Genomic DNA, 23,542 nt, shown 5'->3' with positions numbered 1-23,542 from the left:
GGTGCGCTCCCGTCATTCGGTCCCAGCGCCTGCCAACCTAGCAGTTCGAAAGCACCCCCGGGTGCAAGTAGATAAATAGGGACCGCTTACCAGCGGGAAGGTAAACAGCGTTCCGTGTGCTACGCTGGCTCGCCAGATGCAGCTTGTCACGCTGGCCACGTGACCCGGAAGTATCTGCAGACAGCGCTGGCTCCTGGCCTATAGAGTGAGATGAGCGCACAACCCTAGAGTCTGTCAAGACTGGCCCGTATGGGCAGGGGTACCTTTACCTTTACCTTTTTAAACCATCTCATAGTGTGTGTGAAACATGGAAACACACTGTGCGCATTTAACAGGTTACAACAAGGCATTTTGCAAATACAAATTCTGGCTGGAGTGTGCAAAGCAGCTGATGTTCCTTTGGGTAAAAGCTTAACGGCAGTGTCATGCTGACTTTTTCTCTTCCCACAACCTTCCCTTGATGTCTCAACAAAGCGTGGTCAATGGCAGTGACTGTTGGCTCTTTTGATTGCTTCCATCCCGTAGTTTTCAGTGAAAGTAATTGAATGAAGGAGGGGGAAAAAACCTTGATAACACTTCATATTCTTTCTAATTTGTCATTTCTGGGCACACCAGGGATAAAGATGACCTTTTGAATTTTGACCTAACTTTTTGGTAACGGGCAGCATCTTCACTCCTGCTTTTCATTTCCATGAATACTGCATGCCTCTCTCTCTGCCCCAGTATAAAGCTATTAATATTGTTCTATTAACCTTTCTTCCAAGTACCACTGACCTTTCCCCTAAAAAGACAATTACTGTACTTTTATCCTTAACAAATCTCATTTATTAGAAAGTTTTGCACAGCACTGGCTAAGGCTGCATCTCTAACTATCTCATATTTCTTTATGTTCACATTGCTGTGATAAAAGAAAGCAAATCAATCGGTGCCAGTGTGTGGATGACAGGGGGGGGAATCACTGGGCATTTGGGTCTTATTTGGGTTCTGTACAAAAAGCTACCCATCATAATGGCAATTTGCAACAATTGCCACTTGCTATTGAACAAGAACATAAGGACACAGGAAGAGCCCTGCTGGATCAGGCCCATCTAGTCCAGGATCCTGTTCTCACAGTGGCCAACCAGATGCCCATGGGAAGTTTGCAAGCAGGACCTGAGTGCAACTGTACCTTCCCTTCCTATGGTTTTCAACTGCTGGTATTCAGAGACATTGTCATCATAGCAAGTAGCTGCTGATATTCTTGTCCTCTGTGAATGTGGATAGCCTTCAAATTGGTGGCCATCACAGCCAAATGTGGGAGAAAATTCTGTAGTTTTCCTATGTGCTGTGTGAAGGATTTTATTTTGAATCTTCCAACATTTCAGCTTCATTGGATATCCACAAGGTAATCCCTCCCCTACCTGGCCTGGTCTCCTTGGCAACAGCTCCCCCAGGTGGGATTGGACAATTGAATGAGGTAGGTGGAGACCTCTAGGTATCCCACCTGAGGGAGGCAAAGCCAAGCCTATGCTGTTGGAGCCGCTTCAGATCTAGGGGCTGCGCGCGTCCACGCAAAGGGCGCCCCCCGTTTTAAGCGGGGAGCGGTCATTCTTGTCCTCTGTGAATGTGGATAGCCTTCAAATTGGTGGCCATCACAGCCAAATGTGGGAGAAAATTCTGTAGTTTTCCTATGTGCTGTGTGAAGGATTTTATTTTGAATCTTCCAACATTTCAGCTTCATTGGATATCCACAAGGGCTAGCTAGTGCCATAAGAGAAGGAGAAAGAAATTTTTCTCTTCTTGCTTTCTCCAAGCCATGCATCTTTCTATAAACGTCTATATTTGCTTTTTCTCTAAAGCCACCCTTACCCTCCAGCGTCCTTGCTGTTGCTCTGAGAAGGGACGTTCCTGACAGAGTGGTACTATTACTTTCCTTGGTCTGGACATTATCTTCTGTTGATGCAGCCTAGAATAGCATTAGCTATTCTCAGAAGGAACCTAAAGGAATGAGAAACCTACAGGAATGCCCCTCCAGTTGATCTCAAAGAATTAGGGTGTTTCCAGACTGCAAGGTTCAGTTGCATACCAGCAAATTCAGGTGACATACATAAGTGTGGCTGGGAGGCCTTGCACAACAAACCTGCTTCCCTTGAAGACGAGACTTTTTGCAGTGTGAAAAGTGATGGGGAAATAATGAGAAGTGTGGGTTAACCCTTCCTTGATGCAACATTGCCCCAGCTCCCTGCAAACAAATTAGGATGAATAATCAATAAACAGGAAGGTTTATGTGGGAGGAGATATTCCATTAACTATGAGATTCTCCTAATATCTGAAGCAAACTGTTTGGTTTGTAGAAGGATGTTGTAAGCCAAACGCCTAATTGCAGCAATCTGGCTGCTGGGTCTTCTTTCTTTCACTTCCCCTCTTCTTTTTCTTACCTTGCGATTAAGATTTATTTAGTGGGAATCCAAGTGGGTGGCAGATGTGAGGAGGGGAGCTCCCTTGAGCTGCAAGTTGAGGTAAATAGTGTGTCATAACCCATTCATCAATTGGTAATGCAAGAAAAATAGAAATATCTGCACGAGGAAAGGAATTGGCAAGCATTTTGCCCAGGGAATGGCATGGATCATAAGGGAATCAGGTGGAATTTTGCCTTTGCAAAGGAAACACTCATTTGGGTGTCTGTGATAGGATAGTTGATAGGAATGGATGGTCGTGTTATGGATCAGAGAGGAAGCAGCTTTGGCGATTTTGAGCAGAATCACCCAAGAACTGTATGACAGATACAAGTATTTCAATTTAGCATATGAATCTTTTAGGAGAACGGCTTGCAGATTATAACACACCTGGAAGAGGAATCAAATAATTGTCATGTTTCTCAAATGGCAGGCCCAACATCAATCATTTCCCCAAGCACTCTGTCTGGAGGATTTTTATACTGTCTCTTTATGTCTTTCTGCAGTGCATGGATTGTCGATGAAGATAAAGAGAGTGAAGCTGGATGATACATCTTATGAAAATCCACAGTAATCACATGTTCCTTCAGAATGTGTTGATACTGCAACATATTCTGGAGGTGAGATCCTGTGTCACTTAAAGTCAAGAGATTTTATCCTGGAGTCTACTTACAAGTGTTAGTCTATCACAATTGGTGGTTGAGGATGACCAGTTGTGGAGGAATATAGCCAAATCCTGCTATAGCCAAAGGCAGATTTGAGGAACATTTGGCGATCCAGATGTAACTGAACTACAACCCCCATAAGCTCTAGCAAGCACCGCCAATGGCCAGGAATGATGGGAGTTGTAGTTCAGCAACATCTGGAGGGTCAAAGGTTACTCACACCTGTTGTATAAGTACACAGGTTAGGAAGCTGTTTCTTGTGCAATGCTCAGGCACATCCAAGCCCAATGTAACCAGTGTGTCGAAGAGGTGCTATAGCATTACCCCAAAATGTGTATTATTTTACAGAAGGGACAATGGAAAGAGAAATATATTTTGCATATATTCCATGACAAAGGTGAGGATGCAACCGAAACTTAACAATCTAACGGAAAGGCATATCTTGCAATAAGGCTATTTGCATATAGAACACATTTAAATGAGAACACCTTATGATTTCTTACTTAACATATATGAAACCTATATTATAGTTATTTCTGCACAGATTTATCAACACACCGAGACAAATAATCGTGTGTCCATTAAGTATATTTCTGTCATATCAGAAAGATAATGTCTTTTCCCCTCGTTTCTTTTATTTTTTAATCAATTATGTAAAACCTGTTTAACCCCCCCAACCCCCCCTGTTTTTAGAGTCCCTTCATAATCTGAGGCCCTAAACTGTAGTTTACTTAGATTATGTGCAAATCTGACACAAGTTATGGACCTGCAAGCACTGCAAAAATGTCCCCATATAGTAGGAATTCCCAACATGCCATCCCTGAGCTCAGTTAGCAGAGCACGAGACTTAATCTCAGGGTTGTGGGGTCAAGCAGAGGGTTGGACTAGATGACCCTTGTGGATCCTTCCAACTCTACAATTCTATGAGCACCATGGTGCTCTTATGACCTTCCTCTGGTGCTTACGAAGCCTCTGAGGCCCTCCTCCCACTGTGCACCCCCCCCCCATCCTTCCTGCTTGGTCAAGGATGGGTACCTTTTATTCCTCCCTTGAAAAGTAGAGTGGAAGGAGGAAGTTAGAAGAGTGACGCTCTTTCCCACTTCCCCTTTCAGCTCTATGTGCCTTTCCAGAGTCAGATGAATTCTACTAGACATAAGTTTTACGCAGATCCCTCAGGAAAGCGAGGTGTATGCAATTGTGCGCTCTTTCTCTTTCTGTCTCTTGCAAAGTATGGGGTAGCTTATCTCAAGGAGGGGGTGTTGCACACAACACTCATTCCGAAAGCTAAATGGGCCTAAAGAGGCTGGCCACCTTGCACGTATGATGGGATTAGGTAGTTCTCTCCTTAATTTGCCAAGCAGAACAGAAGATGCCACACGCTTGCCACCAGGAGAAGCTACTACGATATGGCATAAAGCTGCACAATATGGTAGTATATAAGGTGCTTTGACATGGGAGGAGGAGTCCGGTTCCCTTATCCCAACGAGCTTACAAGAACCTAACTCTCTGATCCTGCTCTTCAGCATCCTTGCTCACTTATGCTGAGAGACAAGGGGCCATAGTTCTGATGTAAAGTGGAAACATAGGATTATGAAGGATGATAAGAAAGTGGGTGGGGTTGCCTGAAGACGCAAGTTTCAAAGAGGGATTGGAAGGAGGAGAGAAGGGTGGTTGATGGATGGGAAGGGAAATGCGGTGTGACTCTTGCTGGGCTAGAGGGGGAGGACTTGAGGGTGAGACACTTTCCTCTGTTTCTGATGTGGGTATTAGACTAATGGAAAGACTCTGATGAAAACTAAAGGCAAACAAATGGGTTTCTTCTCCTATTTAAAGCCCTGCCTTGCTTGTTAAGCTCCCTTTGAGTAAACAAAAGTGACAGCTTTTGTTTTCGTAGAAAATTTGCCGACAGGCGCAAAAGATGGTAAGGATCACCTGTATTTTCTTTTCATACCCCCCTTCCTCCTCCCATTTCTCCTCCCATCCTCTTTGAAATTTATTTTCTGGGAGTCTTTTAAAATTCAGATCCTATCGTTGGTAACAAATGATGTGAAGTCTTAGGTACAGTACTTGCAGTCTGTGTTTGTTAAAATGAAGGAAGAGACCCTTCCAACACTTTGGGATTTTTATGAATGATTTACATCTGGTGCTAAAGTTCATAAATGAAACGTGGGGGAACCAGATGCTTCATTTCTTGACTGCATCGTGTCTGCACATACTGATGGTGAATTGAAAACAGAGATGTCTCATAAATCAACCAAATCTATTTTTGTACTCTCAATTTCCATTCCGAAGATCCATATAACTCCCAAACAAATGTAGTAAAATTGCTTCCTTGAGAAACCCTTTGTGTTTAGTAACAGTGTGGACATGTTAATAAAAGAGCAGGGGAGGGGGGTGGAGAGGGGAGCTTGAGCAGAAGCGAGAAAAGCCAACTCGTTCCTTAGAATAAAAAAAAAAATCATCTACGCTCAGGATGAATGACTGCTCATGGAGATCAATGCAGAAGGTATGACATTTAGCAAAACAGATGGAGGGACTCTGTCGAAATATTAGACGACTCTTACCATTTATACAAAAGGGCTGCAGTTGGTGAGAACTGAGAGGTTGCCTCCAGACTGCCTGCGTTTTGGGGAAGAGATTCAGGCAAAGATCCAAAATTTAGGTTTGCACAATTAAAGTACTCTGTCACCCCTGGTGCAGCAAACCAACTTTTCTTCAAAAGCTGCCTTTTCGCGGCTAGGAACGTGATGGGGAATTACACTGAAAAATGTGGGATGAACTATTGATTAATGGAAAGCTGTATAACCACCGCACAAGCAAAGCAGGACAAATTCAGGACGAATGCTCATTGTAATATAACCTCCCCACAAGCGAGCAAGAACGAATGAATGCTCAAGAAAGGCTGAACATCTTCTAAACTCTATGGTAGGCTTGTACAAGCAAATCATGATGATTGTTCAATAAACAGGTTGCCAGCAGAGGAGGACCACCAAGATGATAAAGCGTCTGGAAACTAAGTCTTATGAGTGATGGTTGAGGATGTTGGGTATCTTTAGCCTGGAGAAGAGAAGACTGAGAAGTGAGCCATCTTCATATCTCAAGGGCTGCAACGTGGAAGATGGAACAAGCTTGTTTTCTGCTGCTCCAGAGGGCAGGGCCCGAACCAATGGATTCAAGTTACAAGAAAGAGATTTCAGCTAAGAACTTTCTGACAGTTGGAGCTTGTACCACAGGGAGGTCACATCAGTGCTGCTACCACAGCATAAACAACATAGGAGGCAAAGCTTATGAGTTACGGGTCTCTGCAGCCACAGCAGACGCTGTGATTCTCCAGTGGTTTGACTTCACCCTTAGAGGCACACTCCATTGTCTCTTGAGACAGATGGCTGCCAAAAACCACCTATCAGTGCCAGGGCTGTCTTAAGCATATGTGGCGCCGGGGTGCAAAAATCCACCCAGCAGCCCCCCCACCTTCTGGACGGAGCTGCTGCAGCTGGAGCTTGGTCAGATGCTGGGTGTTGGCGACCTGGGGAGGTTACAAATAAAATCAAATGGCCAGGGACTCTGCCGAGCTGATTTCTTTGTCGCCTGCGTTGCCCTCCCTGCTCACATGTTGCCCTCCATCTTCAGGAAAGTGCCTAAAATTTGGGAGGTAGAGAAAGGGAAGGAGGAAAGTTAAGGCTGGTGGCTACCGGGGACCCAAGTGGAAAGCCTCTGTGGGCAGCTCACGAAAGCCCATCCGGGGACCGCCTGCTCGCTTTGGTCCCATGGCGCTGCAGCACCTTAAGACTTTGATGATGACTCCACTGTCAGACGCTGGGTAGGAGGGCTGGAGGCTGGGGTGGAGAACTGCCCGCAGCAGAAGAACCCGCTGCGGCACTTCGACTGATGGGCGGGCTCTTCCCCGGACTCAACTCTTGGGACCCGGACTCTCGGCCTGGTGCCCCTGAGAGCCTGGCACCCAGGTGCCCATACCCCAGTGCCTATGGGTAAGACAGCCCTGATCAGTGCCCAGGAAGGTGGATGCTGTTTTGCACATGATCCGCGTGTGGTGGAACGCTGCCATTGCTGCCGCTTCCCTGGATGGGGCAGAGCAGCAGGAAGGTTGAGGACATGTGGTTGCATTGCCGAAAGTGTTGCCTCCAATCTGGTGCTCTACTTTGCCACCACCCCTTCTAAGCAACAGCAATGGCAGTGTCACGGCAGGGTATCTCAGCAACTCCGCCCCATCAGACATGCTGTTACTGACCTTGCTCCTCCAGATGCCAAGATGCTGTGCTGCAACTCGTGCAGAGATACTGCGAGGAGTTCCTGAAATACACTTTTTCTTGCCTCGGGCAGCATCTACCCCCAGCTTCCTCTTCATGCAAAGAGGAACTTCCTGAAAGCGACACTACCATTCTCTCCTCTCCCTTAGTTACCATTATGTTCAAAATATGTCCTTTCCGAATGCAACTCTCTATATGTCATAAAACACAAAGGGAAGTGCTTTTCATGCCAAATATCAGAAAAGTGCTCTCTTTTTCTCAACTGCCCAAGTAACAGAAATGATGTGTTCATTTGAAATTCCATTCATGTAGGCCCTAATAAAAGCTATTATAAAATACAATTGTGTGGAGACAAAAAGAGAGATAATATCGCTATAGCTCAATATAAAATTTAAGTAATTAAGACATGAAAACTATTACACAATTTACTTTGAATGTGGCATGAATAATAAAATGTTTAACCATTCCTTTCCCAAATTTTATGCTTCTTTTTTTTTTTTAAAAAAAAAAAAGAAAACACGGTCGAGGTTTTAAAATGCTTGGCTAAAGATCCATTCTCTGCATTCTTTTGCAAAATGAGCAGTGTGGGTGAATTTAGGTGGGCTTTGAAAAGGTGGTCCGTATCTTGGGAAAGTGCACTGTTGGCTTGCTGATTTATCAAGTGTATTAATTGCCCTTCCACCCAGAAGGCAACCAAGTTGATATATGCAATTCATCACAAGCAAAAATAAAAAGAAAGAAAGCTAAACCAACAATCACTCCTTAAACACACAAACAAAATTAGGCCTCAATATACCTGGATGTTGATGATTACAAAGAGGTGGGGGTTGCCATCTACACCTGACATCTCTTATTTATTTTATTTTATTTTAAATATGTTTTTATTGATTTCCAATATATAACAAATACAAAACAGAGAAAAACAATATCCCAGTTCGCACCCCCCCACACACATTTCTTCTAAGGAGCCCAGGGTTACAGATTTTGTTCTCTCCCATTGTATCTTCACAACACCCCTGTAAAGTAAATTGGGAGGAAAATCTAGGGGTGCCACTTCTGGGGCGCCACAACTATGACATCCAACAGAAGGTGAGAGGTGAGGGGGTGAATTTTGGCGTTGCACAAGGCACCACTGAAATTTGAGGTGCCAAGGTCCTCCACTGCCTGGGCCAGCTCTATGTCTAGCCTGGTGTCAGTCATCTTATGTTCAAAAATAACAGATACAGCCAAATTGAATAAAATATGGGGGGGGGCAGGTAAGCCCCGCCCCAATCACATGACACAGAACACATACACACAGCATTTGAATGGCAATGCCCATCAACTTTTGGAGGGCCTGGCCCCCTCAAATATTTTATGGGGGGAGGCAAGGGACCTCGGCCCCTAGGATTTGGCTCCTGTGTGCAGCAGAAAGGGGGGAGTAGCATTATATGTCGAAAACATGTATAACTGCAGAGAAATTCAAAAGAGTGGACATATTAACTATGGAGAACAGCCAGGTAAAAATAATGAAAGAAAAATAAAAAAAGACATTGTTGTCATAGCAGAAGGGGGGGGGGTGTCACCTGGTGGGGTGGAGCTTCTATGCTTAGCTTCCCACCAGATGAGTCACTGTTGCTTAACAGCAGGTAGAAGGATGAGGCAACAGAGAGGTCAGCATGGCTCAAATACAAGCTGATGTGTTTGTGCCATGCTGAACGCCTCTGATACTTTGATGCCTGTAGTAAGCAGCAGTGACTTTGTCGCAAAAGACCCCAGGCTCAATCCCTGGGGAAGTGGGGACACTTATGGTCATGGAGAACTGCCTCCTGACAGCAGCATCATTGCTGCTGAACAAGGAGAAGGAGCAGCAATGTTCGGGCCACACAGTTGTTCATATGAAGCAACCATGCGGCTTACATAGCATACAAGGGTGTGGATGGTCTAAACCACTGAGCCTCTTGGGCTTGCCAATCGGAAGGTCGGCGGTTCAAATCCCTGCAACGGGGTGAGCTCCCGTTGCTCTGTTCTGGCTCCTGCCAACCTAGCAGTTTGAAAGCATGCCAGTGCAAGTAGATAAGTAGGTATCATTGTGGCGGGAAGGTAAATGGTGTTTCCATGCGCTCTGGTTTCCGTCACGGTGTTCTGTTGTGCCAGAAGCGGTTTAGTCATGCTGGCCGCATGCCTGAAAAGCGAGATAAGCGCCACACCCCTTAGTTGCCTTTGACTGGACTTAACCATCCAGAGGTCCTTTACCTTTTACCTTTTACCTTTTACATAACATATAAAATATACATTAAAATTGCTCATAAAAGAACATAGACTATTCCTGCCCCCTAAGATCACCATTGTATGTATGTATGTATCATATGTATGATATGATATGATATGATATGATATGATATGATATGATATGATATGATATGACATGATATGCGTTATACAAAAAAATCATGTTAAAATATGTGTCAAATTTACATGGCTGGGTAGCCTTAAAACAAAAAAAAGTTTTTAGCAGATGTCCAAAACGATATAGCTAGGGCACTTGCCTAACTTAAACAGGCAGCAAGTTCCAAAGTGAAAGTGCTGCCACAGTGAACGATCGATTCCTGGAAAGTGCAGAACAAACCTTTTGCCCATTTTGCAGACTGAAGTGGTCAAGAGGGCAGAGACAAGGTAAAGTGATCCATCTTTATGTACCAATAGTACCAGCTTGAATTTAACCTGGTAACAAATTGACAGCCATCACAGATTTCTGAGCAAATAGGCAGGCCTGGATATTGCTCAAAATATATGAGGCTGCTGCTAAAAGAACCCCAAAATCTACCCACCCAAACCGCCATCCTTTTTAAGTATTGGATAATAGCAATACTGTGCTTCATTAGGACATAACTAGGAGCCAATAATCTTGTCTCATCCTGTGCTGATTCAAAAGCCATGTTTTATACCCATGCATGCTACCTCACCTATTTTTAAATAAGGTGCCATGCTTTTTTTGTCTTGTCTGCAGATCCTTTTGTCTCCGTTTTGGCAGCTTTGGGTGCCTTCCAATGGAGGACATTGTCCCCAGGCAAATTCAGCTGTCATTCAAAGGCTCAGTAGGTGGCACTCTTTCCTTTGCTGATGCACTAAAAGGATGCCCTCAGCACAAAGCAGGCTGATTTAGTAACCTTGAAGGAAGCTGCACCACAATCATTAGCTCAGACATTGGGGTACCATATCTGATAATATGGGACAGTAAAGGAGGACCCCCCTCCTCACACACATCTAACTTTCTCATGGACCTCAGTTAGGGTGCGAGAGTGGTCCTCCTGCTGTGGCTTCTACCTGCTACCGAACATCTCCTTTGCCTGTAAAAGCCACAAACGATTGTGTGCCTCTCAAGCTAGTCACTGGACAAACCTTCTTCCTTAATGACAGGAAAGTTAGTTTCTTCGTTCTCAAGGAAATGTGAATCGGCTTGCTGGATTAGAGTACCTTTCCAGTGGTGATCTGCCAGATGTCCAAGGCTGAGTCAGGTTTTAGGGAGCCCTGGGCAAGGGGACCTGCACTACCACCTGGTATGCCACCATGGTGGGCCTATCCAAGTCCTTGCCACCTGCCGCCACCCTTTCCGGGAAGCTTACCAGGTGTTTGGCAGGGATCCTGTTTCTTCTTCTTTTTATACTTCTACTAGAGTGCTGTCTGCCCTGCAAAGCTGCAGCTGACCAACATATTATTTTTTCTTCTTTGGCGATCACTCGTAGCCGAGTATGATTGTCTTCCATAAACACGGTTTTAACAATGAGTCAGTAAGTGACTATGGAGGCCAATTCTGGATCCACACGTCCTTCCACAGTGGGGACATTGGTTTCTGGGCAGGAGTTGATCACGGTGTGGATTTGCCAACCATGCCTTCCTCTTAGCACGTTTCTCCCTTGCGTCCTGAGTTCAAGCATCTTCAAAACCCATGACACCTTTTGCTAAAGGCTGTTCTCCAAATGGAGCTCTCACAGGCAAGTGTTTCCCAATTGTTGGTGTTTATCCTACATTTTTAAAGATTTGCCTTGAGACAGTCTTTAAACCTCTTTTGTTGACACCAGCATTACGCTTTCCATTTTTTAGTTCAGAATAGAATAGTTGCTTTGGAAGACGATAATCAGGCATCCACACAACATAACCAGTCCAACGAAGTTGATGTTGAAGAATCATTATTTAAGAGACTAAGGAGAGCCTGGCTGGAGCAGGCAAGTGGCCCATCTACTCCACCATCTAGTTCTCACAGTGGCTAACCTGAGGCCTGTGGGAAACAAGCAAGCAGGGTCCAAGAAGCAGAGCTCTCTGCCCTTCCTGTGCTTTACAGCAAATGGAATGCAGAAGCATTGCTGCCTCCAACCATGGAAGCAGAGCAGAGCCATTATTGATACCCTCCATGAATTTACCTTAATCCTATTTTAAAGGCATCCAAGTATGAGCGCCTGGTGGGATGTGGCTTTTAAGAATCACATTGCTTTATTGCAGGGATAGCTAGTCTGTGTTGGAGTCCACATGTTGCTGGACTCCAACTCTCATCAGCCCAAGCCAACATGGTCCATTAGTCAGAGATGGCGGGAGTTCTAGTTCAGTGTTGGTGTTGACCTTTAAAGCCCTAAACGACCTCAGCCCAGTATACCTGAAGGAGCATCTCCACCCCCATGATTCTGCCCAGATGCTGAGGTCCAGCACCGAGGGCCTTCTGGCGGTTCGGTTCCCTCATTGCGAGAAGCAAAGCTACAGGAAACCAGGCGGAGGGCCTTCTCGGTAGTGGTGCCTGCCCTGTGGAATGCCCTCCCATCAGATGTCAAAGAGATAAACAACTACCTGACATTTAGAAGACACCTGAAGGCAGCCCTGTTCAGGGAAGTTTTTAATGTGTGACATTTTAATGTATTTTTAATCTTTGTTGGAAGCCGCCCAGAGTGGCTGGGGAAGCCCAGCCAGATGGGCAGGGTACAAATAATAAATTATTATTATTATTATTATTAGTTCAGGAACATCCTGAAGATCACACTTACTTTTTTTCCAACTAAAAAACCCACCCTTCCAGCACAAGGGAGCATGACAGGTCAAATTAAATTGTTTGCCCTAGCTTTCATCCTTCTCATGCATTTTTCTTTTCTTTGTTCATGATATACTATGCATGGAGTAGCATCTGAACATGCAGTCCACATCTCCTGCAGCTTCTCATGGGCTGGCTGGATGCAGAGGAGTGGTGAGAGGCATCAGCTGGGGAACCCCCAAGGAACCACCCTCTCCAGTGCAAGAAGGCTGGGATGACAATGAGAGGTCAGAGGGAGAAGAGGGAGCAGACTGGGGGGGGGGAGGTGTCAGAAGCAGAAGAGGCAACAGGGCGTAGTGAACAGGAAGAGGCTGAGGCAGACAACAGTTCTCACACAGAAGTGGAGGCTGGAGCGGAGTGGGGCCAGGAGACATAGAGGCAGGATGCTGAAAAAGTTGGGGAGTCTCCCTCTCCTGCTGCTACCAGCTCACCCTGGTCTCCTAGAACATGCAGATAAATGAAACAGGCAAAGCAGAGGGTGGTTGTGAGCAGACATAGCCTGAGACTGTGTGGGAGAGGAGGAGTACTTGTGGGCACTGGTAACTGCTTCATCGGAGCAAGACCTCTTGGAAAGAGTTGCTGAGACCATGAGGCCAGAGCTGGTTTCCCTGAATAAAGAGTTAATTGCACTTGTTGTTAAAGGCGATTTATTGCTAACCTATGCCTGACTCCAGCCCTGACACTACTTGACATAGTACAATCCAGGGGACTGGGCGACAGAAGCTTTACCATTTGATTCTGCTGATTCTATAAACCCGCTCTCAGATGCAACAGGACATAAGAAGTGAATTACTAAACTTTAATTGGGGTAGATGCCAGTAGCTAGTCCATCAGTGCTCGGAGCCGCAGTGCAGCAATATCCAGAGGACCAAGGCAGTGAGATCCATGGGTCCCAAATTTCAGCGGTGCCCTGTGTGATGCCAAAATCTGGTGCCACCCTCCCATCACCACCTCTCACACTCCATTCTAAATAATAGCTGTGGCATCACCAGCAACACCCGCAAGGCTCTGTGCCCAGTGCGACCAAACCAGTGACATGCTCCTCTAAATCCACGGACTCCTGTTCTGCTGTAAAAACACAAAACTGCCCACCAAAACCTGGAAACAGATCTGCCTTGAGATTCCCCCATGGTCTGCACCAAGGGGTGCAAGCCCTCTGCGTATAGCTGTGTGGCTACAATCAACACCCTGCGCTGAAGATGCAGGATTCATTCTTCTTGACAAAAGCTGTACCAGTTTATTTAGCAGCCATCCATTGTCTCTGTCTCCAGCAGAGGCAAGGGGATTTCCTCTCCCCCAAGCTTTTATCTGGGAAAAAGAAATAATAAGAAAAAAGATATTTCAAAGGTGTTTATAATGAATTAATCGCTGCTGTTTTGGAGCACCACGTGTTTGCCATGTTGCCATGAGCACTTTGCCTTCAGTGCCTTATGGCCTCTTCCTCCCCGCCCCCTTCTCCTTTTAATCAGGCCCTATACTGCTGACAAAATGACACTCTAATAGGAAAAGACATCATTTGGAACAGTTATTAATATATAAAAGGGAACCAAGTCAGCAAAGGGTTAGTCGTATAAATGGCCAAGTTCAACAAGACACAATTAAGGCTGCATTATCACACTCCCTGGAGCATACATGTCAATAGATAAAGTGGTATTGTTCGTGGAGTGGGGGGAGGTCAGTTTAGTGCTGAAAGCATCTCCTTCAGTTTAACCATTGCAAAGATCAGCGTAAATGGACCACGCTTTCATATAGCTTATGTATTAGCTTGATTTGCCACCTTCTCGTCTTGTATAGTAAGGTCCAGTGGTGGCTGGTGCCCGTTGATGCTGATAGGGTTGAAGGCAGGGAGGCTGGCAGTAGGTGGCGCCAGAGAGCCAATGACAGGTGCAGAGCCTGTCAGAACTTAGTTAGAAGGCAGGCAGGTGAGGGCTGGCTCAGGGCAGACTGAAAGCTGGTAGGGTAGAGTCCCAGTTGCCTAAACTGACAAAAGTCCGCATTCACTAATTAAGTGGGCATCTCCAAAATTTCCAAACACTATCGTTTTTAAATAAATGGTGTTGAGATTTCTCAGTTCTGGATTCTAGAGACACCGTCAAAGATCTTTCTTTAAAGATTTAGTTAAATTGATACATCTTTGCCTTTAACGAGCTGGCTAAATATAGCTCTGTTGCTTGCTTAATAAAACTCAGCCCCGATTTTCCTTCTATGATAAAGAATTTTAAAATTAAAACCAACACTGAAGGAGAGAAATGCTTTGTTGAAAATTTTATGATTGTTGTGTCAAGCTAATAAAGGCAGGTGGGTTTTTTCCCCTTAATCACATCTCTCTCTTTTTTTAATGGTGGGAAATACAAAATTTAATACCTTTGTGACTATAAAATGAGATGCAAATAGACATATTTCCAGTCGTGTCACTTTTATTAAACAAGCCACACATTTATTAATAATCCACTGCTGTCAAGTATCCTTCAGAAAGGGAAACTGAGCAATTTGTTGTCAGTTGCATAGCCTGCTTTAACCGTTGGCATTACGACAAAAACATGAAAACGCAAATGGAATCAGCTGCAACAAAATGTTGCAGTGTACAATGCTGCTTTTCAGAGAGTCAGCCAGTGGCCATCACCCTTTCCCAGAATACACTATTTTAAAATGGCACAGCAAAATAATACAGTTCCCATCCACTGAGCAACTTGGGGGAATGGACGTAAGGGAGTAACCTCTGTAGAGAACAGTGAGGTATACTTCAAAATAGACATATCTAGGATTGGATGGTGTTCTCGAAGCTACCAGCATGAGTTTGACCAAACTGCGGGAGGCAGTGGAGGACAGAAGTGCCTGGCGTGCTCTGGTCCATGGGGTCATGAAGAGTCGGACACGACTAAACAACAACAGGATTGCACTGGTAATTTCATAGATGCAAATAAGAGCTATTGCCCAATGCTTATCCAGGCTTAAAGAAAGCAAATGAAGCTAACATATATGTTCATCTGAGTCCTCTCAGTAATGTGCATATGATGTCTCTTCAGCTGGACTGACAGGGATTATAGGTTAACAAAGATCCTTACAGACCTTTGGTTCCACCCTCTGGGTTTTGAGCAAAACTCTTCTTCTGAACAAAAAACCCTGAATTGTTGATGTCCTTTTCAGCCCCATTTGGGTCCTGTTCTGTCCTTCAACCCATACTTAGCATCCTCTTCCCATTCAAGAAATATTAATGATCTGGATCAAGCTGGTTTGAGAATCATCTGATGATTTTTGTTCAACCCTTCATTCTTGTTCAGAAAATATGTTTATCACTTGTACTCAAAGTACAGATCAGTGGCATACAGATTTATTCCAGTCAGTTTAAAAAATTGTCCTTCTGCCAAAGTTTAAGTGCTGTGCTACTTTTTTTTTCTTTTTCATTAGAAATTACCAAATGTTCCATCTTAAAATAGACTGACAACAGGTCAGGCTGCTCCTGTTTAACTATTCTGAACCTAAAAATGTGGCAAAGTTTCTTCTCTGATCTGTTGTGTAGCTACTCCTGGGGGCTGAGTACCTTATTAACTAGCTAGCACCAATTAAACCCTGGAAATGTCAAGATATAAGATGATTCCCAGAGGGGTAGCTGTGTTTGTTGCAGGAAAAACAGAGATCTGTAGCATCTTAAAGTCCATCTCACGTGCCTAACGAACGGTACTCCACAAAAGTTTTTGCCACAATGGAGTTGTCAGTGTTTAAGGTTCCACAAGATTCTTTGCTGTTCTAGATAAAATACAGGCTGCACTGTAGACACGCTTTTGTTGTTTAGACGTTTTACTCTCCTTTTAAAAGTGCAATCCCTGCAAACTGTTTATTGAAGTGCAGTTGTTGTAGGACAGAGGCCTAATGGACCTCCTTTTTTGTTTTCATGAGAACCAGGTGGAAAAGTCGTATGCTTAGAATTAAATAGCAGGGTGCCTCTGAGCCTAGGAAGTGGTTTTCAGTACCAAACTGAATTTATAGTCCTTCCACAAAAGAGCCCACTCTTGGTTACTTACTAACAGCTCTCAGCAACAAACTGCAGTTCCCAGGATCCTTTGGGGCATAGCTGTCAACTTACAGATTTGAAAATAAGGGACCAGCAGCCTCAAAAATAAGGGATCAGCAGCCAAAATAAGGGATTTTCCAAGCACAGGTATGTTCAACTTCTGAGCCCCTCCAAGCCAAAGGCAGAAAGCCCAGCCAGCAGCCAAACGAAGCCTCAAGCGGTGGTTCCCGCAGCACAGCAACCTGGCAAAGGGGATGCAGCAAGGAAAACCACCGTCACCTCTCCGCTGGGAAGTGCTGAGCAAAGGCGAGTCCCCAGGCAAAGAAGCTGATTTGATCGGCACAAAGCATGCAAGCTCCACCCCCCAGTCATTCTTTGACTCCTTATTGGGTGAGCAACGCAGCCGAGCAACACAGTTGGAGCCTCCCTCTTCCCTGGCCGGCAGGGAGGGAGGGAGAGGAGCTGCTTCCTTTGAAACCCGGGAAATTTAAGGGACATCATCAAAAAGGGATAGCAGCGGGACACAGCGCTGGGAAAAGGGACTTTCCCGCCAAATAAGGGACAGTTGACAGCTATGCTTTGGGGAAAATGCAAATGGTGCCTCATTTTGCTGTTGTCCTTGTTAGGCAATTGCTGATTCGCTACAAATCATCCAGAGTTCTGTCAGCAGCTCAACCTTCGGCTTAAGCCTGTAAACTGCGTTTGTCTCAGTTTTTGAAATGAATTTTACTGTTTTCACAGGGGTGCTTTAGAGAGGCTATCTAACTCCAACTCCCATCAGGCACAGTCAGGGATTATGATAATTATAGTCTAGAATTACAGACACACCTTCCTTAACAGAGGTGCCAACATGAATAAAATATTGGGGTGGGAGCAGGTAAGCCCAGCCCCACATAATTGATTACATGATGCGCCGTACACACACTATTTGAATGGCAGTGCCCATCAACTTTGGGGTCCCCGGCCCCCTCAAATATTTTATGGGGAGAGGGGCGAAGACCCCTCGGCCCATGGAGTTGGCTCCTATGTTCCTTGGTCAAATATCTGTTTGGAAATTTATAGCCAGGGGCATTTCTGTGCCCAGAGCAGAATTTCTCTTTTGGCACCAAACCAAATATGAGTATGAGCTTCACCTGTATGCCCACAAAATTCTACCTTCTAAAATTCTACCTCCACTACATTGCAGGGGGAAGGTTATTGAATTCATTTATAACGGTTCGGTTCAGTTCGGTTTGGTTTACTGTGTTCTAACAAACGGCCATTGCACACATAAAAATAATAATAACAACAAGAATCTTGCCACTAATAGTGATTTTCAATTCTACTCCCCCCGACCTTTAAAGGATAAATCATTTCCCATATCCCCTTTAGGTTTTGTTACACACATTTGTAGAGCCTTAGTAAGAAATTTGGATATACAATGGTACCTCGGGGTTAAGTACTTAATTCGTTCCGGAGGTCCGTTCTTAACCTGAAACTGTTCTTAACCTGAAGCACCACTTTAGCTAATGGGGCCTCCTGCTGCCGCTGGAGCACAATTTTGGTTCTCATCCTGAAGCAAAGTTCTTAACCTGAAGCACTATTTCTGGGTTAGCGGAGTGTTTAACCTGAAGCGTATGTAACCTGAAGCGTATGTAACCCGAGGTACCACTGTATACTTCTCTACACCAGACAACAACAAAAAAAGGTCTTTGCAAGAGATGACTTTCCCTTCCACAATCTTAACAAGGCGTGCATGTAATTGTTTCTCAGATCATTATAATAAGGGCATTCAAGGAGTACATGCTTCATTTATAACAATGACACCCCATATTTCCTCTAAGAAGCTCAAGGAATTGCACAATGTCCCCAACTCCCCATTTTATCCATACAACAACCCTGTGAGGAAGACTGGAGGTAAGACGGTCTGTAGGGAAGGAGGCGGTTTTTCAGATATTTGGGGCCTGAGGCATTTAGTTCTTCAAACACCAATGCGATTCTTTGTGTCCTGAGCAGACAAAATGAGTCAACGCCAGGACAGACCAGATCTTCCAAACCCAGTAGTCTCTACCGTGACTATTCACAGTTTCAGGCAGGTAGAAGTAAATAATAATAATCAGCTTTGTTTTGGGTGTTCTCTGCTATCCAGTTCTCTGTCCATCCATCTCTATATTTCTAAAGCAGAAATAAAAATAAAAATGCAAGTCATTTTGATTTCATTGCATTATTTAAAACAATTGCCTAAATCAGTTTAGAAGCAAAAGGCTACCACACTGGGTGTTGTTCTGTGTGCCCCCCCCCAATTGCTTACAACACATTCTAAACACCATGAGGAAATTAGAGTAATTTTGATATTAAAATGATTACTGCCACTTTTGTAATAAACTGATGCGACTTTAGAAGTCTGTCCCTGATATCTTTCATGATTTAGACATCACACACGCTATAATTGTGCTATTAAAGGAAAGAGAGCTAATCTTTTTGCATTTGAAGTAAGCCCTCATCATCAGACCCGACAAAGCCAGACAGATCAAAAAAGGCGGGTGGAATGGGGGGGGGGGGAGAAAGAATAGAAAAGAAAAGAAAAAGAGCATTTAAGGAAATTAGTACAAGAGTCAGTTAAAAGGTAAAAATTAATGCACTTATTATTGAAATACAGTTGAAACCCACTTTTTTCATTTCTTTGATATTACTAAAGCATAAAACATTCAATTAACTTTCCATTGTGTTTTAGAAGATGGGGAGGGACAGAGGATTGTCAGCTGAGAATGAGGGGAGTGGGGAGTGTGCAAATGAAGGAGAAAAAGTGAAGATACAAGAAAGAGTCAGACTTAATCCCTTGTCCGTAAAAGCTGGTCAATCACTTTTGCATTTTGCAGGGCTGAGTTTTGGCTTGTCGACTGCGTTCCTTTCAGATATAGCAACAAGCCGGTGGAGAGGTTATCTTGTATCCCTTCTATTATCAGCTACAAATATTCTTTTTATTATAATTTGATAAAGAGAGAGATGGAAGATCTTCACTCCTTTAACCTAACCAGCATCTGATTAAGCAAGAAAATATTAAAGGAAAACAAAGCACAGTGATAAAATATGAGCTATTCTATAATGGTGTTTGGTAACATAAGCAAAACGAGTGCATTTAATTTGTACTTACCCTCGAAGCTGAAAGTATAAAGAAGGGAGGCATTGAAAATCAAATCTTGAAATAAAAGAAAATGTGAAAAGAGGTGGTAACCAAAGTAACTCAGTTTATCTTGCCAACAGTATTGGGTAGAAGGTCAGGTTTTATTTTTCCATTTTTTAAAGGCTGCATTTGACTTAAGATTTAATAATACTAAGATCATGTTGTAGCATTAGTATTGGCTTTAATTAAAGAAGTATTTTGCTAATTGGCATAAAATATCTATGTGATTATTTTTCCATATATTTTCGGCTTTGCAATAAGAGAACAGCTTCTAAATATTTTCTTGCATGCTGATTCCACTTAATCAACATTCTTATTCTTAATGAAGGCAACAAAAGTTGGAAATTGTGTTTTACAAATGGGTTGCTTGGAAAATATTAGCATGAAGCCAATGAAATTCACCTTTGGATGCTGATAATCAGATTTACCCCCAAATTACTACTTTTAAGGTACCAGATAAATCTTAAGGGAAGCGGGGGAGGAACTCAACCTTGAAATCTTATAACTATTTGTGATTCTCTTCAGCCAACTCAGCACAGTACCACATCAGCAAAATAATTCCCAGTTTTTAAACATCCCAGTTCAGTGATTATTATTCCTGTAAAATGCATCTGAAAGATGCTGATGCCATATTGACAAGTGCAAAGCTTTGGCAATACACCAATGAACTTACAAATATAAAAAGTATGCTATTACAATTCCCCGCCCCCATGTAGCAACTAGATAACTTCTTTGGATAGCGTCTGTCAGTTCTAGAGCAGAAATAGATGCTTGCGCAAATTAAAACTTCCCCAATGATTGGGAATTTAAATTCAACTTTTGAAGTTTTGAGCATTTCCCGGTTTTGTATTGGACTTCTGCTTTGAGAACCCCAAGTTGCTGAATAATTTAAAGGCAATACTGTTAAATATGGACATATCAAATTTTGCCATTTTCTAAAATCCCTGAATATGAGAGCATTTATGGTAAAATTGAATAGTTTGCACCAAAGTTTACGGACTTGAGAATTGTTGTTGTCACAGTAGACTGCATTGGATTAGACTGTATTGAATTAGATCCTTACATCTTTGATTGTCAGTTTGCCACAGGTGAGGCACCATGTCTCTGAATGACAGCTGTTGGGAATCGCAGGTATGCAGAGTGCAGTTGCCCTCATGTCCAGCTTGCAGACTTTCCACCAGCATCTGGTCGCTGCGATCTCAGGTGATTTCAGGCTGCATGCTTGTCAGACTTCGTGCCCCAAAACATGTTTTGGGCTGTTGTGCCTGAAAAAAAATGCTTTGGGGATTTGGGTCATGTCATGTTGGAAGGTATGACACCAATCAAACTTGAGTCAGCATAAATTTGTCTGGTGTCTTATACTTAGGATTGTTCTCTTAGTATTTCCAAAATTAAAAAGAATCCCCCATCATTCTTACAAGAAAACTACTGAAAGCAAAGCTAGTTTCAGGACTGGGGGGATTACAGAGTAATATTTCCCACCCTTCCACCAGTTTCTTGTCCCAGTCTCGTCAGCCCTGTGATCACTTTAGAGATCTTTTCATTTAGGAGGCTCTGCTAAGTTTGTCAGAAGCCCTGTACAGAGTTTGGAGCTGCCTATATTACAGATTCTCTGTTGAACCAGGCCCTTGCCATTTCTATTTTGCAGAGTGAAAATAAATTCTGAAAGGATTTCTGAAGGAAGCAAACACCTTTTTGTTTCCAACTCCAGATTCTTGACAGGCAGTAGTAAGTGAGAACCTGTTGTTTGGCTTCTGTTACATCATAGCATCCAAGGTAATCTGGAGCTGGATCTCTCTCTTGGTGAGAGCCCTGGTGGAGAGAACCACACTGCAAATGTTAACCCACATGGATGCCTAAGAATTTCAGCTGTGGCCCCGAACAAGCAGCAACCTGAAGCCACATCTTCAGCAACTGCTGTCATCAGAGGCCAAGCTGATCATAAGCATGAATACATTTGCTGCATGCCTTCCTCCTTATCAACAAAGCCATCACTTCAATGGCTTCCTTTCTTCCCACTCTGTACCTTAAGAGTTGACAGAGAAAGCTGCGTCTCACTGCTGCAGGAAGTTGCTTCGAAATCAAACTGTGCGTATTTGGAAATACAAAAATAGCAACCCATCGCTAGTGTCTCAGGCACACAGTCCATTTGCCTGACAAAGTGGCAGATAATCTTACGTTTAAATCTGGCTCTTAAAAGCTGGTGGATGACAGCTGAGAATGGATTACTATTAGCACTAAACTTTTTTTTTTTTTAAGTTGGGGATCATTTCTCTCCCCACAAGTGGTGAAGCCAGATGTTCAAAATGGTGGTGGGAGCTGAGCAGTTACTCTTGAAGAAGGGAAATGTGGGATTCAGAAATTTGGCCAAAGTCAGCGCATAGTTCTAGTAACGATGAAGAAGAAGAAGAAGAAGAGGAGGAGGAGGAGGAGGAGGAGGAGGAGTAGTAGTTTGCATTTGATATCCCGCCTTTCACTCCCCTTAAGGAGTCTCAAAGTGGCTAACAATCTCCTTTCCTTTCCTCCCCCACAAAAAATACTCTGTGAGATAAGTTAGGCTGAGAGACTTCAGAGAAGTGTGACTAGCCCAAGGAGCTACATGTGGAGGAGCGGCGAAGCAAACCCAGTTCACCAGATTATGAACGAATCCACCACTCTTAACCACTACACCATGCTGGCTCTCTAGAATCATAATATAGTGAACCACAAAAAGAAACCGCTTTGGCTACTGCATAATGAGGCACACAAGCCCTTCTTTGTGGCTATGTCTGTCTCTGCCTTCTGTCACCTGGTGTAGGCAGCAATCCTAACCCCACTTCCTTCAAAGCAAGGCCTACTAGATTCAGTTGGACTTACTTCCGAATTTACAGGCTGGAATGTGTGCAGAGGAGGGTGACCAAGATGTTCAAGGGTCTGGAAACCAAGTCTTATGAGGCACAGTTGAGAGAGTTGGGTATGTTTAGCCTGGTTAGGAAGAGACTGAGAGGAGATACTATAACCATCTTCAAATATCCAAAGGGCTGTCACATGGAGGATGGAGCAAGCTTGTTTTCTCCTGCTTTGGAGGGTAAGACTCAAACCAATGGCTTCAAGTTTACAAGAAAGGAGATTCCAGCTAAACTTCAAGAAGAACTTTCTAATGGTAAAAGCTGTTTGACAGCGGAATGAGCTTCCTTGGAGGTTTATAAGCAGAGGTTGGATGGCCATCTGTCATGGATGCTTCAGTTGAGATTCCTGCATCACAAGGGGTTGGACTAGATGATCCTGGGAGTCCCTTCCAACATTACAATTCTGTGATTCTATTATTCTATATCTATAGCTGAACCTAGATAAGGCACTTCACCTGGCGTGGCCCAGGCTTCGTTGGGAGAGCCACTTATCTATGTGTAGAGCCAATTCCAGAACAATCTGTGTTAGTGTTTTAGTTTTAGGGGCTTTGGGGATGAGGTGGTGCCTCAATGGCTTAAACTTATGCTGATTTTGTCAGGTTTGAAGAGAAGTTTCTAGAGTTCTTCACAGCTTCTGAGTGAAAGCTCAGAGTAAAGCTCTCTGTATAGAAGCTGGTTCAATTTATCTTAGCAAGGCTTGTTCTTCTTCTATGGGCTTAGCCATTCTAGTTGTATAGTTGCTTACAACCAATTTACCTGGGACAGGATCTGGACTGAAGGAGCTGTAATTTCCTAGATCTCCCACCCTTCTGTCATGGTTCCCTTTTTGTGTTACCCTCCGATCTTCTGGAGATCTATGGTGATGTAGACCTTAATGTGATGCTGTTCGCTGTGCCTACAAAAGAAGGCATCACCGTACTTAATAGGAGTTTATAGTAGTAAAATCTCCTCCGGATGTCAAAGGTTTGTCTCATGAATATGGATGACAATTTGCTATGAATATGGAAAAGGCTAGGAAGGGATGATGGGCTGGGGGAGTCTAACATTAACTGCTC

The sequence above is a fragment of the Podarcis cretensis genome (genome assembly GCF_951804945.1).
Source record: "Podarcis cretensis genome assembly, chromosome: 1".
Classification (NCBI taxonomy): domain Eukaryota; kingdom Metazoa; phylum Chordata; class Lepidosauria; order Squamata; family Lacertidae; genus Podarcis; species Podarcis cretensis.
This window is presented reverse-complemented; position numbering follows the sequence as displayed.